The sequence below is a fragment of the Phascolarctos cinereus genome, unplaced genomic scaffold, assembly GCF_003287225.1.
Source record: "Phascolarctos cinereus isolate Bilbo 61053 unplaced genomic scaffold, phaCin_HiC Scaffold_5;HRSCAF=322, whole genome shotgun sequence".
Lineage (NCBI taxonomy): Eukaryota > Metazoa > Chordata > Mammalia > Diprotodontia > Phascolarctidae > Phascolarctos > Phascolarctos cinereus.
The window spans coordinates 242,073,538-242,093,028 of NW_027555958.1; the positions used below are offsets into that span (position 1 = coordinate 242,073,538).

Below are 19,491 nucleotides of genomic sequence, written 5' to 3' on the forward strand. Positions count from 1 at the left end.
GACAGTACCCTCTGACCTGGACCCAAAGCTTACACTTGGGCCCCAGACATTTAAAAGCGCCTTGCTTCCTCAGTGGGCAGAAGAATTGTAAGCGTTTAGGAAGGGTGAACTTGACAGTGGAGCTAGAGATAGTTACAGAAGCCTGGTGTATATGGTAACCTGTGCCAAGCTAAAATGAGTAATAAGCCTGGACTTATAATTACACATCTGAATATAGTTTGTACCCCCAAACTTCCACACACTGCAGTAAAATAACTTTTGCTCTCTATAAACAGTAGAATGCTCAAGGGCCCTCCTACAATGGAGACAGTAAGGGGTGGGGATGGGGAGGCAGAAGGGAGGGCTACTGCAAGAGACATTTGCGGGGAGGCCAACAGCATGGGCCTTGAAGACTGGGCCAAGTCAAGGGCATGGTCTTGTTAGAGGAAACTCCTGATCCCCTGTGGGTGGGGAGGGTAGTAGAGATTTACCAGAGAGCAGTGGAGGACAAGAAACTGTGGAACCTTCTCTCTGCGGGCTGCCCGGGGCAATGTTTCCTCACCACATTAGCACAAATAGGATCATGGCTCTAGAACTGGAAGGGCTCTTGAAGTTCTAAAACCCCTCATTTGGTGAATGAGGGGGTTAGGACTAGACTAAGGCCGCCCGGGCAATGTTTCCTCACCACATTAGCACAAATAGGATCATGGCTCTAGAACTGGAAGGGCTCTTGAAGTTCTAAAACCCCTCATTTGGTGAATGAGGGGGTTAGGACTAGACTAAGGCCTTGGGAAGGGCAGCTAGGTGGCGCCATAGTGGGCAGAGTGTTGGAACTAGAGTCGAGAAGACTCATCATCCTGAGTTCAAGTCCAACCTCAGACACTTCCTAGCTGTGTGACCCTGGGCAAGTCACTTAACCCTGTTTGCCTCAGTTTCCTCATCTGTAAAATGAGCTGGAGAAGAAAATGGCAAACCATTCCAGTATCTTTGCCAAGAAAACTCCAAATGGGGTCATGAAGAGCCAGACACAACTGAATAATAGCAAAAGGGAAGGGACTTGCCCAAGATAGTAAGCATCAAAGGCAGGTTTTGAACCCAGGTCCTCTGATTCTGGGGCTAGTGTTCTTTCCACTGGGTTGAAGGAGTAAGGAAGGCAGAATTGCTTTCTGCTCTTGCACAGAGTACTTGCCCTCCACACACACACACACACACACTCTCCCTCAGGATTAGTCCACATTCTGAAGTGTTCTACTTAACTGGCCAAGGTAAGAGGGTGAAGAACTGGCTGTTCTCTGAATTTGTTTTGAAACCTCCAATGAATTCCCATTGCTTATTGAATCAAGTTCCAAGTCCACCCTCAGGGCATGCATAATCAACCTAGTCCATTTACCTCCTACAGCTCCCTTTGCTCTGGCCAGCCTGGTTCCCTCACTGCCCCCTACACAAGTCATGCTCAGCTCTGGCCCTCAGCTCTGGCCCCTACAAGGAATGCCTTCACCTCATCCATATGGAGATCTTCCCCAAGATCCAGTTCGATGTTAATCATAAGTCACCTTCCCAAAGCAGTTTGAAGGGGAGTGAGTTTTAGAACTTAAATGACCCTGTGAAATAGGTCATTTGTCATGGGACAACAAGGAGGCTCAGTAAGTAGCTCATTCATTAAATGAGGGGGTTTAGGAGTGGATGGCCTATGAGGTCCCTTCCTGTTCTAGAGTTCAGTAATTTGCTCAAGGTCATGCAACAGCTAAATATCAGGACTGGGAACTGAACCCCTGACACCAAGTCCTGTGACCTTTCCATCTCTTCTATGTAAAGGCCTTTATAACCTAGACTTTTCAGAATTTCCATGGCATGATTGGTCCATACCACACCCTCCTTGCCTTGAGAGAGGTGATCTTGCCTCTCCAACTTGGTCCTTGAAGGTAGAGGAATTGCTTTATGTTTCCTGCATATAGCAGACCTTCAATAAATTAATACATTCTTGTGGATGGGTTGATGGCGGTTACATTACTGTGCCCCTCTGATCCTCCAGCAAGATCCTACTGCTCCCTCCCAGGAAGGGTCTTCTTCCTGGCAGTATGGAGCTGATTCCAGGGACAAGATGGAAGAAGAGGAAGAGGAGTCTCCCCTGCCCCACCATACTTGGAAAGCAAATGCCAGGGTTCTTTCCAATTGCAAAGGGAAGAATGAAGACCAAAGACTGGGAACTAAACTGAGCTGACTCAGGTTGTGTCCACGTGATATCAACACAATAATTTGAAAAGTAAAAAATAAAAACAACCAGTTCATTAAGAGGGAGGGCCAAAAGAGGTAGAGCTCTAGGGTTTTCTTTGGTTCTACTTGGTGCCAAGCTACCAAATAACGGACCTGGATGGTTTGTTGTTTTGTTTTGTTTATCCATCGACTTGACCAGTGTGTTTGACTAGACTGACCCAATCAATCAGCCAGTTGTCTTGGCCTCCTGCAGTTCTGTCCCGAATCCCTCCTGGGTTTTGGCCCCCTGTTGTCCTTGACCACTCCCCTGAGTGTTCTGTCCTTCTTCCCCCATGGTGGTATCCTGTCTGGTCTCTTCTGCCAGGCTCTTTGCTTTCCACATTTACCACAAACAGCTGCCCTTGAGAAATATCCAGAATCTCAGAATTAGAAGGCACTTATGAGGTCATCTAGTCCAGCTTGCACGTCTAAGCACTTACTATGTGCCAAGCACCATGCTAAACACTGAGGATTCAAAATGTAAAAGCAAAATTCCTGCCCTAAAAGAGCTTACATTCTAGTGAGAGAGACAACACCCAAAATTAGAGTGGTGGCCAGGGTGGATAGAGCATTTGGGTCCAAAATTGGAAGACATAGTGAGGCAAGGCAAGACACCACCCATGATGCCACTGGCCCTCTTTGAAAAGAAAGAACAAACAACAGAAAATTACAAGGATGTTAGATGGGATATGGGAGAGTAGATTGGCAGAGTTGATTTGATCGTGGGGTTGAGAGGAATGAAAGGGCACAGTCTAAAGGAAACAAGGCAATTGACAAGAAGATGACCTCCTTGGGACTTATCTGAATTAGTGGAGTGGGAAAGACCCAGGACAGGAAGGCCCCAGGGTGGAAGTTTCTTCAGGAGGGCAAGGTGATTGGTGAGGATCTGACGGCCAGAGAATAAGGAATGCCAGAATCGCCTCTAAAATATTCTCAATGAAAGATTATTCAGCCTCCACTGGAAGACTTCTAGTGATCAGGGATTCCTAAAACAATGGGTCCCACTTTTGGATTGTACTAATCATTAGGAAGTTTTTCCTTAGATGGAACTGAAATTTGCATCTCTGTACCTTCTATCTTTTGTTCTTGATTCTATCCCCTGAGGCTAAGCAGAACCATACTGAGCAAATCTGGTACCTGGGGCAACCCTCAAATTAACTTTTTAAGTCAAATTAAATTGGAATGGGGAGATTTTGGAGAGAGACCTTGCACCCTATTAGGACTTTTGACACAAGGTCCCATGGGCTAAGAGACTCACTGAAATGTTGAGGAGAAATTGAGTGTGTCTGAAGACCCTAGGGCACCATTAGGCTACTGTTTCGGGGTGTGCTGCTATGGGAGAGAGTCAGGTAGGGCTGAGCCAGGCAGGAGATATAGAGAGAATGACTTCTTGTAGCTTCCTACCTTGATTAATTTTTTCTAACTGGATGCTAAACTCAGTTGTTTCTAAGCTTCTGAAGGCTGTTAGCATCCTCTATATTTCAGTGCCCTTGGGGCAAAGCTCTAGTTATCCTATCCTAGTTACAATTTTGAGAATAAGTCTACTTATTCTTCTACTGGATAACCATTTGAATACTGGAAGAACACTATGTCCCTCCTTCCCTCCCCATTCAATTCAACAAGCATTCATTTAAGACTTCTTCAAATTAAATCTCCAGTTCTTTCAAACAGTCCTCATATGGCATGGTTTCCAGTCCTCTCACCATCCTTAGCCCTCCTCTGCACACTCTTTAGTGTGTCAAAATCCTTCCTAAAAGTTGGCTCCCAGAAGGAATAAACCCCCTTGCTCATAATTGCTCTAATGCCACACACCAATTTCAGAATGATTATGATGATCACTTCCCATCTTGAACCACAAGTGCATCTACTCTTGTGGAACATCCCCCTTTTTTGGTGCTTACATCTGGGAAAAGGAACAATGAATGTTACCCTTAATAATAACAGAACCACAACTTATATAGCACTATCTAGTTTAAAAAGCCTCTTCACATATGTTACCTTGTTGGATCATCAGCACATTCTTTAAAGGCAAGAAGAACGAGGGAAGTACAAGTTTTACTTTTCCCTTTTACCAATGAGGAAACTGAGGCAGGGTTAGAACTAGAGCTTAGGTCTTCTGATCCAATCCAGGGATCTTTATATTGTCCCAGTCCACCCTTCATTCATACTGTCCACCCTCCATCCCACTTTTTGAACATTTGAGAAGGAAGGGATCTTATCTTGAAAACATCAGAACAGTTCACTTTTACCAGAAAGGCAGGTGTCTTCTCATAAGAACCTGAGGCTGTCTATGTCCTAAAAAATACACCATAGCAGCCTCTGCTGCTAAGTCCCCTTGGCCCTTCATATAGCTGTAACATAACTGTGAAGAGGAATGAATATCTCTGTGGATTACTATTGAAGCAAAACAGGTGACATAGTAGCTCTCAATTCCTAGACTTCTAAAAGAAGGCACCTTAGAGATCACTTACTCTCACCCTCTCAATTTACAGAGTGGGAAAATGAAGCCCCAAATGGGGAAATGACTTACTCAAGGCCATATGGGTAATTACTGAGAGAACTACTTAATATGGTAGTGTTATATCTTAAACACCTTTCCCAGAGTTGGTTTTATTCATCCATTCATTCAAAGAATGTTTATTAGGTGCCTGCTGTATACCAGGTGCCGGGGATGAAAAGGAAAAAAAAACAATACATAAAATATCTTTAAAACCACTTCTCCACTCTTGGGGTGATGTATATTAGAGGAAAGGCCAGGGAGAATGTCTTCCATAAAGGACAGTAGCAACAATATTTCCACATACTTTTTCATAATGTTTGTCACAAGCACTGAAATACTTCTACCACTAATATAATAGACAAAAAATAACCTTAGAGATTCCAAGCAGGGGAGGACCTGTAGTCTAAAACTGAAGATCCAAGTTCTACTCTCATTCTGACTCTCTTTGACCTTTGGCAAGTTTTTTTCACTCTCAGGACCATAGTTTCCTCCTCTGGAAATTGTCATGATTAGACTAAATGATTTTTAAGGTCTTTCCAGTCCTGACATTCTAAAAAAATGGAGCATTCCTTAAAATGCTAAGCAGTATCTATCTAAAACCATTAGCAAGCATTATCTGTAATAGGGATAAGCTAGAAACCTTCCCAGTAAGACCAGGGGTGAAGCAAGGATGTCCCTTATCACCACTATTATTCAATATAGTACTAGAGATGTTAGCAATAGCAGTAAGAGGAGAAAAAGAAATGGAAGGAATTAGAACAGGCCATGAGGAAACAAAACTATCACTCTTTGCAGATGATATGATAGTATACTTAGAGAACCCTAGGGAATCAACTGAAAAACTACTTGAAATAATGAACAACTTTAGCAAAGTTGCAGGATATGGGATAAACCCACTCCTGACATTCTAGAACCATAGAGAAAAGTAGCCTTATCTAGTAGAAAGAAAGCTGGAGTTCGGGTTAGGAGAGTCTTGGGCACAAATTCCAACTTTTGCACTTTCTGGCTGTGTTACTAGGAGGTAGCTAGGTGGTGCAGTGGTTAGAGTGCTGGACCTACAGTCAGGAAGACCTGAGTTCAGATGTGGCCTCAGACACTTAATAGCTGTGTGACCTTGCTTTGTCTTGGTTTTCTCCACTGTGAAATGGGGATAATAATAGCACTTACCTCCCAGTATTGTTGTGAGAATCAAATGAGTTAATACTTGCAAAGCACTTAGCACAATGCCGGCACATAATAGGTGCTATATAAATGCTAGTTGTTATTATCGTCATTGTTCTTGTTGGCAAGTCATTTTAGTTCCCTGATTTTCCATTTTCTCATCTGTAAAATGGGAATAATGATATTCATACTACGTACCTTGCAAGGTGGTTTTGAGGAACGTACTTTGTAAAAGTGATGTATGAATAGGAATTGTAATCAGCATAGTAGGTGACTGACCTATGAGGGTGTAGTCTTGGCATGCACAGGGGACATGGCCTGATGCCAACCTACTTGAATGCTTGAGGAACCAGCCCCTGGAGGTCCCCAACCTACTGCTTAAGGTAGTGGGGATGTAAATGAGAGTGGAAATCACCCACGCCCCAGTTTCTATCCCTTAACCTTACCTGCCCTACTACTTCCTAACTCTTAAACTGTAGCCCTAGGCACATTAAGATATAGCTCTCCATTTTCGACCTCTCTGGCCTTCATTTTTTGCTGTCTGCAGGATGTCTCCTCTTGAATGTACTTTTGGTATTTAAAACTTAACCTGAAGGTAACGAGTAATTATTAAACCCATACTATGTGCCAGGCACTGTGCTAAGCACTGGGGATACAAAGAAAGGCAAAAGACCGTCTCTGCCCTCAAGGAGCTTACAGTCTAATGAGAGAGACAACATGCAAACAACCTTGTACAAATAAGCTACGTACAGGTTTAAATGGAGATAGGCATTTATTGGTGTGGAGAACGCTGGGCTAGGCTAGAGGTCAGGAGAACAGGACTATAGTCTCATGTCTGAACCTGGCTAATTCACATGATGTCTCCAGGCCTCAGTTTCCTCAGTAATAATAATAATAATAGCTAACATTTATATAGCATGTACACTGTGCCACACACTATTAAAAAGTACTTTATAAATATTACCTCATTTGATCCTCACAGCAATCCTGATGAGGAAACTGAGGCAAACAGAGGCTGAGTGACTTGCCCGAGGTCACCCAGTTAATAAGTATCTGAGGCTGTATTTGAATTTGGGTCTTCCTAACTCTAGGGCCAGTGCTATGTCTGCTCTATCACCTTCGTACTCAGCTGGCAGATGAAGGGATTGGACTTTTTCCCCCAAGACACCTTCAAGTTTAATGAGGCTGGATGACAACTTGTGGGGTATGTTGTAGTGGGAATTCCTTTCAGGTATGGACGAGATGGCTGCAGTAGTCCCTTCCCAAATCTGAACACTCTGTGAAGCCCTCCTCTCCCTGACAAAGCTGCCCTGTGTGCCTCCTGTTGCCCAGTTCCTTGGCCTCCTCTCCCTCTCCCCCAACTCCCTACCACTCTCAAGCAGAGAACCTTGGAGCTATTTTAGACTTTACAGTGGCAGACCCTGTCAGAGGAAAATCTGAGGTCCTGGCTCCAAGGTCTAGGGTCTGACCATTGGGAAAAAAACCACCTTCCTTAGAAGGTATGAAGGTCACTGCCTTGGTCTTGAGTACATCTCAATCCGGTTTACCCAATACCACTTTTCTGGACCCCACGATGACAGTGAGTGGTCAGAAGATCCATCACCAGGGATGGGTTTCCTGTTGACAAATGCCAGCTTGTGGCATTGGGTTGTGGTTATGGTCAAAAAGAGCACCTATCTAAAAATGGACCCCTTTTGCTCAGAAGATCTGGAGTGTGTGTGTGTTTTGTGTGTGTGTGTGTGTGTGTGTGTGTGTGTGTGTGTGTGTGTGTCTTTGAGTCATCACTGTTTCCTTCATGCGGAAAAAAAAAACCCAACCCACTTCCCTCCCCCCTCCACTGTTTTCCCCTACACAACCCCACACGTCCTACAAGCCCCTCAGCTATGAAAAATCTGGAGTCTATTCAGTCCTAGGCCTCCTCCCCCAAATTGACAGCTCAACTTTCCTGGCAGAATCCATAGGGTGGCCAAGACGTCATCATGGGAGCCAGTGTGTTTATTGGTTAGAGCAGAAGGAGTTAGTACTTTTATGTTTTGTTCCTAGCTCACTGTGTGGCCTTAGGCGAGTTATTTGACCTCTCCATGCTTCTGTTTTCCCAGCTGGAAAAAAAAGGACCATAATACCATTCTTCTCAACATTTATTTTGGCAATGAATTTGAAACAATGGAAAGAGCATTCATTGGCTTTTGGGTCAGAGAATCTAGGTTCAAATCGTGTCCCTAAAGTTCATTACGTGTGTGACCTTGGGTAAGTCACTTAACCTCCATGGGCCTCAATTTCCTCATCTTTAAGGGGGTTGGACTAGATGGACTAGAGGTCCCTTCCAACTCTAGAGCTATGACTGGTTATCCCTTACTAAGTGCTTACTAGATAGTGGAGTGGATGACCAAGAAAGGGCATAGAATCCAGAAGGATCCTTAAAGATCATCTTGTTCACAAACTCTCACTTTACAGATGAAGAAACTGAGGCCAGAAGCATTAAGTGCCACACAGGAAGCAAAGCAGAGCCAGAATTAAAAAAAAACAAGGTCCCTCAACTCCTGACTCAGTGTTCTTTCCATTGTGGCATGTAACCAGAGGACAGATTGGCATTGGTTTAGCACAGCAAATTAAACATACAGTCTGGAATGGGGTCGGGGTACAGGGCAGCTGTGACCAGCGCTATCAAAACCCACATTCCCACATTTCAATTCTGTCAGCCAGTATCTCATGCTGGGGACTAAAATGGTTCTGTTCTATGATATGTGTTTAACATTCTGCAAGTTTTATTGCAATCTCTGCCCATTTCTCCCGCTTGTTCTCTGAGCAGTTCTGTTCTATCTCTACCAAATGAAAAACAAGAGGAAGGGACCTTCAGTTGCAACAAGAGATCCTTAAACATAATCTAAGGGAAGAACTTCTGGAGATAGCAGGCTAGGTTGTGAAATCTGTAGGAGTAGGCACTTCCAAGAAGATACCAAGGACATACCCATTTGTCTGGGATGGTTTTGGAGACAGGGTGCTTGGAAGGATGACCCAGGCAAAGCAGACTAGGAAGGGGTATTTCTTTGTTGACTTCCCATTCTAAGCCTCCATCTTGTTGACAGTGGACTGAAATCTCTCTAACTTAAGTTTTGATCCCTATTAAATGCAAATACATTTTGGAAGATTACTATTTTAAGCTGTTTATTACTCATTTATACCTGTGGGTAAATGAATTTCAGGTCCTTTCCTGAAAGCAAATTCTAGAAAGGGGGTTGGCAAGCAAGGGTGAACTAGGCACTTTATAGGAGAGAGAGATGAGCATTGAGCCACACCAGTACAGGGGTAGGGTGGGGTGAGGGTAAAAGGTACAAAATAGAAGAGTGAGGGTACTTCAAAATTACACTGAGGACAATGGGGCCAGATACCCATCTTGAATTCCTTTCCCCCTCAATAATAGGAGTGAGGCAGTGAAAGAAGTGGAAGGACAAGGGATTGTAATCAAAGAGGGAAATTCCAGAGTTAAAGGACATGAGATGGTATAGTTTTGTGTGATATTGAGGTCTAAGGTATGACCACTTCTGTAGTAGCTGAGATTGAATGGAGATGAAAGTCATAAGAATTAAGGAGATGGTAGAACTGGGAGATTATGCTGTTTATAGGTCATCAGTATGAACATTAAATCACCAAGGATGAGGTCACAGGTTGGGATGGAGAGAAAGACCATAACTCATCGAGAAAGGAGTATGTGGGGGGTGGGGGGGAACTGACAGATGACAGCAACAAGGATATGGATGGAATGAGATCAACAGATGGAATTAACTTCAAAGGAAGAGAGGATGATGAGGGATGGTGGCAGAGGGGGGTTCTGGAAGTTAATCAAACAATCAATCAATAGACATTTATTAAGCACCTACAACGTCCCAGGTACTGTGCTAACCACGGGAAGTGGTATTAAGGAGTAAATGCCATATTAACTCTTCCTCCCAGCCTAGGATGTATGTGTGGTGGTGGTGGTGGTGGGCAGGCCAGAAGATGGTGAAAGGAGAGGATCATTGCTGGAGAGGGTGACAAGGAAGAGATGACTTCAGGTAAAAGCCAGGTTTCTGACAGCAACAGAAGATGGAAAGAGTAAAAGGGGAAGACTTCTAGGATGGAGAAGAATTTGTCAACCACAGGTTTCCGGAGAGCATAATGGAAGGAGAAGGAAGAAAAGAAGAGGGACCAGAAATGGGTAGACCTAAGGCCAATGGAGATAAAAGTGCCAAGAGTTCAGTGGAGAAGGGCAAGAGGGGACTGTAAATTACAGAGATTAGGGGAGCAGAATGTCAAAATATGTTAGCCATAGAGCAGGAGAAATACCAAGTATGGTGCTAGTGTTCAGCAAGGGAATAAGCATTTATTATTGAGTGGATCTCTCTTTTGTCCCCATCACAGCATATCTTATCACACTTATGTATGTACATTTCAACACCACCTCTAGAATATAAACTCCTTGAGGGCAGGAAGATAAGATAGTCTGTGTGGTACAATCAATCAACCAATCTATCCATCCATCTATAAGCTTTTATTAAGCCCTTGCTGTGTGCCTGGCAGTGCACCTTAGAATTGGGGATACAGAAAATGGCAGAGCTCTCCAGCATCTTTGCCAAGAAAACCCCAAATGGGGTCATGAAGAGTCAGACACGACTTAACAACAAAACCGTTTGGTTAAGAGCTACCTCGGTTTGGGAAGAGCTATGTCCATGCAGTCTATGTTAGAGTTGTTTAACTGTGCTTGCTTTTACCCCTATTACCTCTCTGGGGTCAAATAATATATACAGTTAAACCATGACTGTATGAATAACTTCACTATGCCATACTCACATGACTGAGGTTCATTAAAGCACAATACAGAAGTGGAAGGGAGCTGAGCAAAGAGACTAAATAAAATCCACGTAAACTATACCTCTACGCTAAAGAGTCAAGTATTGCTACCTTTGAATGAGCTGAAGATAACAATAATAATAATAATAATAATAATAATAATAATGATTATTATTATTGCCAGCATTAATGTGGCACTTAGCTGTTCAGTTGTTTCAGTTGCGTCTGACTCTTCATGACCCATTTGGGGTTTTCTTGCCAGAGATACTGGAAGTGGTTTGCCATTTTCTTCTCTAGCTCATTTGATGGATGAAGAAACTGAGGCACAGAGGGTTAAGTGACTTGTCCAGGGCCACACAGCTAGTAAATGTCTGAGCCAGATTTGAACTCAGGAAGATAAATCTTCCTGATTCCAGGCCTGGTGCTCTATTGTGACTGAGTAAAAAAAGCCTGGCTCTGTTTCCTTCTCTGTCTTTTCTATCTCTTTATGTTTCTATCTCTATCCCTGCCTCTCTCTTTATCTCTGTCTGTCTCTTGTCCCTATCTTGTCTGTTTTTTTTCCCATGTCTCTTTATGTCTGTCTCAGGGAGGGAAGCAGGGTCAGAAATGTGGTTAACTGGGGGGGGTTCAGAGAAGTGGTCCTAGGTCAGGGATGCTTTTGAATCCATCCCTTCATCCCTTCTCTCCTGGAGAACTTGCTTCTCATGCTGACTCAGACTTTCATCTCCCTTTGGGATCCGCTTGCCTTTTCATAAACAGACTGGGCATTTTTCTTGGCCAGGCACTGCTGCTCATAGCCCAGTGGATTGTGCCCTTTAAATGTCTACTCCCAGGTGATTTGGATCAGGATATACCAGGAAGTTGGTTTTTCGATGCTGGAGTCAACATGTGGGTGTGTAAACACTGACCAATTTCACTGTCGAGTCAACTGCTTTTAAATGGGGACTTTCACATGCGTCAGACCTTTCAAACTAACATAATATTTAAACAGAAATCTATTTCCCCTTCTAGGACCAGCAGCCAGGACTGATGATATTCCTGTTCCAACCGGAGGCTTCCCCCTTTCATTCTTGTAACTAGCTTCCTCCAGGGTCACAACTGGGGTGAATGAGGTCATAATGTGGAGGGCATGATGTCATCCCCTATTCTGGGTCTCAGTTTACCTAACCATCCTATTGGTGAAGTCCAGTTTATAAAAAGACCTTTATGCAGCTCAGACCCTGGATGGGCCAGACTCTCTCTATGATTTCATTACAACTTAGCAAGGGCCCCACCCCACCCCAGGGCTGACCCTAGGCTGATTTATAGTGGCACCTAAACTCTTTGAGGGCATGAGCTATCTCTTTTGAAGGGGAGATGGATTGCTTTTGAGGGAGATTGTTTTCTATCTCCAGGCACAGTGCTTGGTACACAGTAAACACTTCATTAATGTTATTGAATTGATCTGAATTATGATGCGACAGAGTGTACCTTGTGGGCAGCTAGGTGGCAAAGTGGGTAGAACTCTCAGCCTGGAATCAGGAAGACTCATCTTCCTGAGTTCAAATCTGGCCTCAGACACTTATTAGCTGTGTGACCCTGGGCAACTCTGCTTCCAGTTGGTGGCTATGCTATTCTCCTGCCTCTTGAACTCTAGCCACCATCCAAAGGATGTAAGGTGGGGTCCCATTCTCTCAAGGTCTTGTTCTCAGCTAGTTGTCAGCTCTGTGTATGGAAGTATATCTGATCTGAATGAACACTTCCTGAGGTATTTACATTTTAATAGTTAAATGTGTAGAAATCTGAAAAGCCCTTTAAGACCCTGAAATTAAGTTATAATGATAGAATGAATTTATACCACTACTATTGTTGTTGTTCAGTCCTGTCCAACTCTTCATGACCCCATGGACCACAGCACACCAGGCCCTTCTATCCTCCACTATCTCTGTCTTTCTGTCCAAGTTTGTTGTTTCTATGACACTGCCTATTCATCTCATCCTCTGCCATCCCCTTTTCCTTTTGCTTTCAATCTTTCCTAGCTTTAGGGTCTTTTCTAGTAAGTCTCATCTTTTCATTTATGTGGCCAAAATATTTCATTTTCAACTTCAGTATTTGACCTTCCAGTGAATAGCCTGAATTGATTTCTTTAACTATGACTGATTTTATCACCTTGCTCTTCAAGGGACTCTGAAAAAGTCTCCTCTAGCACCACAGTTAAAAACATTGATTCTGTAGCACTCAGCTTTCCTTATAGTCCAGCTCTCCCAGCCATACATTGCTACTGGAAAAACCATAGCTTTGACTATGTGGACCTTTGTTGGCAAGGTTATGTCTCAGCTTTTTTTTTTTTAGTATGCTGTCCAGTGTTGCCATAACTTTCCTTCCAAAGAGCAAGCATTTTTTAATTTAATAAGTACAGTTGCCGTCTGCAGTGATCTTTGAGCCCAAGAATATAAAATCTGACACTGCTTCCATTTCTGCTCCCTCTCTTTGCCAGGATGTGATGGGACCTGTTGCCAAGATCTTCATTTTTTTAATGTTAAGCTTGAACTTGTTTGTATTTTCTTCTTTTACCCTCATCAAGAGGCTTCTGAATCCCTCTTTACTTTCTGCCATCAGAGCGGTATTATCTACATATCTGAGATTGTTGATATTTTTCTGGGCAACCTTCACTCCAGTCTTTGAATCATCCAGCCTGGCATTTCACATGATGTACTCTGCATATAAATTAAATAAATAAGGTGACAATTTTAATAGTTAAATGTGTGGAAATCTGAAAAGCCTTCAAGATCCTGGAATTAAGCTATAATGATAGAATGAACTGATATTTCTGGCCAAGGTCTTCTTAATATATTATTGTCCTTTGACCCATCTATACCATTAGTATACTATATCTCAAAGAGATCAAACAATGAAAAAAAGGTCTTACATGTACAAAAATATTTGTAGCTGCTCTTTTTGTAGTGGCAAAGAATTGGAAACTGAGAGTGCATCCATCAATTGGTGACTGATTGAACAAGTTATGGTAAATGAATGTAATAGAATACTATTGTGCTGTAAGAAATGATGAAGGGGATGGCTTCAGAGAAACCTGGGAAGACTTGTTTGAACTGATGAAAAGTGATGCAAGCGGTGAAGTAAGAACAACTTATACATTGATAAGGGTGTAAAAATAAACAATTTGGGGGGCAGCTAGGTGGCGCAGTGGATAGAACACCAGCCCTGAAGTCAGGAGGACCTGAGTTCAAATACAGCCTCAGACCAAAACTTGACACTTACTAGCTGTGTGACCCTGGGCAAGTCACTTAACCCCAACTGCCTAAAAATAAAAAAAAAATAAATAAATAAAATAAAAAATTCGGACTTGAGAAATTTGATCAACACAATGACCAACCATGATTGCAGAAGACTGATGAATAATGCTGCCCATCTCCTGACAGAGAAGTGATAAATATGAAGAGCCAAGACATACCTTTTTGGACATGACCAGTATGGGAATTTATTTTGCTTGACAATGCTGGTCCTTCTCAATTTTAATGCTTTCCCTCTGTTGATTATCTCCAGTTTATCCTATATAGATATTAGTCGTGCATGGTTGTTGGCATGTTATCTCCCCAGTTGAAGTGAGCCCCATGGAGCTGGGGACTGTCTTTTACCTTTCTTTATATCTCTAGCATGTAGCTCAGTGCCTGACATATAATAGGTGCTTAATAAATGCTTTTTGAATGAATGACTGTGCATATTTATTACAAGGGTCTTGTTTTTCTTTTCTTTCTTTTTCTAGTGGGATCAGAGAAAATTAGGAGGGAGAAAAAAATAAATGCTTAATAATTTTTAAAAATTTTAATTAAAAAGAATTATAATTCCTATTTCTGAAGCACTTTAAAGTTTACAAAGTCCTTTCCTCACAACACCAGGTAATGGTAATATTATTCTCATTTTTCATATGAGAATGTGTGGATTACCCAAGCAAGATCATGTAGCTAGAGCTGGGACTCACCAGGTTCCTAGGTCACATGCTCTTTCCCTGCCTTACTTTTATTTTTTTGTTTTTTTCCTAGGGACCTCCCTTCCTTAGATATCCCTCTAAGTATGGACCACCCAAAGATCAACATCTCAAAACAATCACCCTCTTCCTGATTCAGATCACACCTCGTAGTTCATTTATTCATTCAACAAACATTTGCAGTGTGCCTTTTATGTGTAAGGCCTTGTGTTAGAGACTGTGTGAAGGATACTCCCCTCCTCCCTCAGAAAGAAAGAAAGAAAGAAAGAAAGAAAGAAAGAAAAAGAAAGAAAGAAAGAAAACATCAACTTGCTCTCCAGGAGCTCCCTCTATCAGTAAGGAAGGAAGGAGAGCCCTGGTAATGAATGAGCGAGGTCTAGAGTAGCATACCAGGGCTAACATAATTTCCTCACTGATTTACCTAGCTCATTAAAATAAGACAAGTTAGAAGTATACTCAGCGGCTGGCCCCATCCTTTCATCTTCAAAGCCCTTCCTAAACTCAAACCAAATTAATCCTTACAACACCTCCTGGTTCCATAGGCAAATATTTATCTTCATTCATATCCAGACAAACTGAGACACACACAGGCTGAAATGAATGTCTCAGGGTCAGGGAAATGGAGTGTCCGAAAATTCTGGCTCTCCAGATGCCCCTGGAAGTGTCAGCTAACTAAGTCTTCAGGGAGCAGAGGCATTCTTCCTGTAGGCTTGCAGGAATCTGAGCTAAAAGGGAATTTAGAGATCACTCATTCTCACCCTTTCCTCCCCCCCCCCCCAGACATTTTTATAGAGGAGGATAAACTACAGTTCAGTGAAGGAAAGGAAATTCAATTCAATACAGTGGAAAGAGTATACTGGCTGAGGATTCAGGGGATCTGAGTTTGGTTCTAGCTCTACTGCCATGTTCCTGTCACTGGGATCCCATATAAGTCACTGGGGTTACAAAGATAAAAATCAGATGGTACCTAACCTCAAGGAGCTTTCATTGTCCTGTGATCGAGAGCGGAGGGTTGGGAAATGTGCCACTGCCCAGTATTGGAGTGTCATGGGGACCATTCTGACCATGGTGAACACTGAGAGCCCTAGCATCCGGTTGAGTTTGGCCTCTACAACTCTCTCAAGCAGTTCTACCCCATGGGATCTGAGCATGAAGGCATTGGGAGCTGTCTCCTGGCAGGCCGCACCACAAGGGCATTGGCAGTGGGCAGAGTCCAACCCACAGATGCGGTGATGGTACATTTCCAGGACCAGGCTTGTGCGGGTGGCAGCCAGAGGCAGCAGGGCACAGTGGATGCCTCTAAGACGGTTACCCTAGAGGAGGGGCTTCAGGGCCTATGGAAAGGAGCTTCATCCAGTGTCTCCCACAATGCTATTGTCAGCTGTGCTGAGTAGGTAACCTACGCTGTCATCAAAGATGCCCCCCTGAAGGTCCACCTCCTGACTGGTGACCTTCCATGCCACTTCACATCAGCCTTTGGGGCTGGCTTCTGCACCACCATTATTGCCTCCCCCATGGATGAGATATGTGTGCCCTCACTATGCTTTGGAAGGAGGGACCCCAAGCCTTCTACAAAGGGTTCATGTCTTTTTTCCACTTGGGCTACTGGAATGTAGTGATGTCTGTCATCCACAAGCAACTGAAATAGGCTCTGATGGACATTCCTGCTTCCTAGGAAGCTCTTTCCTGAGCCCTCTCCTGCTAGCTTTCCACCTTATACCCCATCCTGCCCCTCCTTCCTCCCACTTTTCCCCTATTCCTCTCCTCCCCTGCCTCACCACTAAAGAACCCCCTGCCCCTTCTAGAGTTCGCTCCACTTAATGCTTCTCCAGCCCCATTCCTCTACCATTGCAGCCTCACTCAATTCTCAAACTCCTTGCTTCTAACAAAGCCAGACTAGGATCCAGAAAAAAAAAAATCCCCACTCCTGACACTCCCCACCTGTGTGACTTTGGGAAAGTCAAAATTGGGGAAAAACTGAGTCTTTATCGCCTCATCTGTAAAATGGTCTATGAGGAGGGGGGAACCTGCGGCCTTGAGGCCACATGTGGCCCTCTCGATCCTCAAGTGTGGCCCTTTGACTGAATCTAACTTGGATTCAGTCAAAGGGCCGCACTTGAGGACCTAGAAGGCCACAGGTTCCTTACCCCTGGACTCTAGTTAGCTTCTGAGGTCCCTTTTAGCTCTACAGCTATGTTCCTGTGATCCCCTACAGGTCACTGGGAATACAAAAATAAAAATCAGATAGCCCCTCACCACAAGGAGCTTCCATTATCCTATGATGGAGAGAGGAGGGTTGGGAATATGCACAGAAGCTAGGGAGTGATGAAGGCAAAACAGAGAATTGGACAAAGTTTTCCGAGAAAATTGGAAGAGGAGGGAATGCTCTGGGCTGTGGGGGAAGGCAAAGGAAAGGTTCCCTGGGTAGGCCTGGGCCAAGGTCACACATAGGTAACAAGGAGCAGAGCCCTGGCTTAGGTCTTCCTTCAGATTCCAAAGGGCCCCCCCCTCCCCCACCCCTTTCCATTACACGGCCCTATCCTCTCTCCTCTTTTATGAAAGCAAGGCCTTTTGGAAGTTCAGAAGAATTAGATTTCTTTAATAGCAACCTGCAGGAAATACATTAAAAACACATTCTATCAGTTACAAATCTTAATGTCACCAGTCAAGGATGAGGGAATTAAAGTCAGGGCCCAAAATACATATAGTCAGCAACTCTGGGGCAAGGGCAGAAAGGATTTATAGAGTGCGAGGTCTGGACGTCTGGAACTAGGCGTGCTGAGCTCTGGGCTGAAATGGAAACAGGGCTGGTTTCAGGCTAGGGCGGGGGGAGGTCATCCACATCGATTCAATCATTGTTTCCCATTTATTCTCAATGTAAATAATTTTTGAAATGTTCCTAAGGCAGGGTTCTGGTTTGTAGCATGGAGACTGAATTCATTAAGGTGAGCTGCTGTCGGGGGCATTTTGAAAAAATCCACACAAAGAAAAGCAAGATCTTTAAAAAACAAGTTCCCTCCCTAACCTCAGTCCCCTCTGCCCCAGCCCCCAGACCAATCCATTAAACCCTGAACACATCTCTAAGCAGAACGCTGGGTAAGTTGCCCAGAGCAACAAAGTCTTTGCCCAGGGCACCAATATCAGGGGGCAACTTCCAGCCTGTGGTGGCCACTGCTTTTGAGCCCTCCCAAAGGGGAGGCTTTGTTCCTTCTCTCAAATTTTCCCTCTCGTTGACTTGTTACTCTTTTCTCTGGCCCCACTCTGTTTGGGACAGATCATTTCGTCTCCTAGCCCAAACCCCCCTACATTGCTGTCTTCCGTGATACCACCTCCTTCCCTACCCACCTCCAACTGATATGCCCCAGGGGCAAAAATTTCTGGTCATGGCTTTGATCTCCCGTCTGTACAGGGAAAATAAAGGTGAGGCCCGATCGATGGTTCACCGGGGAATCTGCAGAGAATGGACAATCTGGATAATTAAAATGTTTTCCCCCATTTTGTCAAATCTGGAGTTTATTCGGTCTACCAAAAGTCAAACTTCAAACAGAATGGGGAGGGGGGGGTGTCTAATTTTCCCCCTACCATAGGTAAATTGCTCAGGGAAGTCCAGGGCACATACAATCATCAGCTTTGTTCACAGGTGCTCTCAGACGAGTGCTCTGTGCACCCTGGCTGATTAAGGCAAATGATGTTTTAAATTAGGACCTGGAAATAAGTGTTGCCTTCAAGAAATAAAACATCCCAACTCAATGAGCAGAGGTCAGACCTAGGTTCTTAGCTACTAGCCTTCCTCATCACAATAATTCAGTAAAGCATTTCCATTGCCCCGACCCTGGCCTTCCTGGAATGTCTGTGTAGCTCTCCTTTAATGTGGGTATGTGGAGAGGGAAGTAGGGGGGAGGGGGAGGAATGAGGGTTGCTTCCCTTAGAATGACAAGCCAGAGCTGGAAGAGATCAGCTAGTCCAGCGCCTTCATGTTACAAATGAGGAAACTGAGGTCCAAGGGAAGTGACTTACTCGTGGTCACACAGACGGTTTTAAGCAAAGCCAGGATGAGAACCCCAGTTTCTAGATTCCCAGGCCACTGATTTTTCCACCACACCCCCCTTTCTACTAAGCTGCCTCCAGCCTCATCTAAGTCACTGATTCTGAGAACCCCAAAGCTTTGGCTTTGCACCCTAAATAATGAAAGAAGACCAGCCACCCATTGGCAAAGACCTTGTATTACTGCATTACTGTTGGTCGTGGTGTCCTGAGTTTGAATCCTGGGTCTTACTTTGGGAATGGGGTACAGGGGAAAGAGAGCTTGTTTGGGAGTCTGAGGAAATGAGTTTGAGTCTTTTAGCTTTGCTATTTAATTACTTCAATCTCCGGCCTGCCACTTCACTACTCCTCAAATTCAGGGTTTGGATTAGATCAGCTCTAAGTTCTGGATCCTGTGATTCATTCTCTTTTCAAAAAACGTATTGCTATCTTTTGTTTTCACATCACCTTCAACTTGGGACACATCTCTCTTTCCTCCCCTACCCAGGAAGCCATCCCTTGTAACAAAGAATAAAAAAGAGGAGCAGGGAAAGAAACCAGTTCAGCAAAATCAACTGATTAATCAACCGAGTCTGATAGCATGGTCATTATCATTATGCTCTATAATTATAACAAGTAGGCAACTAGGTGGTGCAGTGGATAGAGTGCTGGATTTGGACTCATGAGACCTGACACTAGGTGGGTGACTTACCGATTGTGTTAATCTTCTTCAGCCTCAGTTTCCTCATCTGTAAAATAGGGA

The 19,491-nt window shown here is 43.8% G+C and overlaps 1 pseudogene; it reads left to right on the plus strand.

Annotated features, from left to right (window-relative positions):
• The first annotated feature begins 15,665 nt into the window (after positions 1-15,665).
• LOC110217209 (dicarboxylate carrier UCP2 pseudogene) lies at positions 15,666-16,380 on the plus strand (annotated as a pseudogene).
• The last annotated feature ends 3,111 nt before the right edge of the window (positions 16,381-19,491 follow it).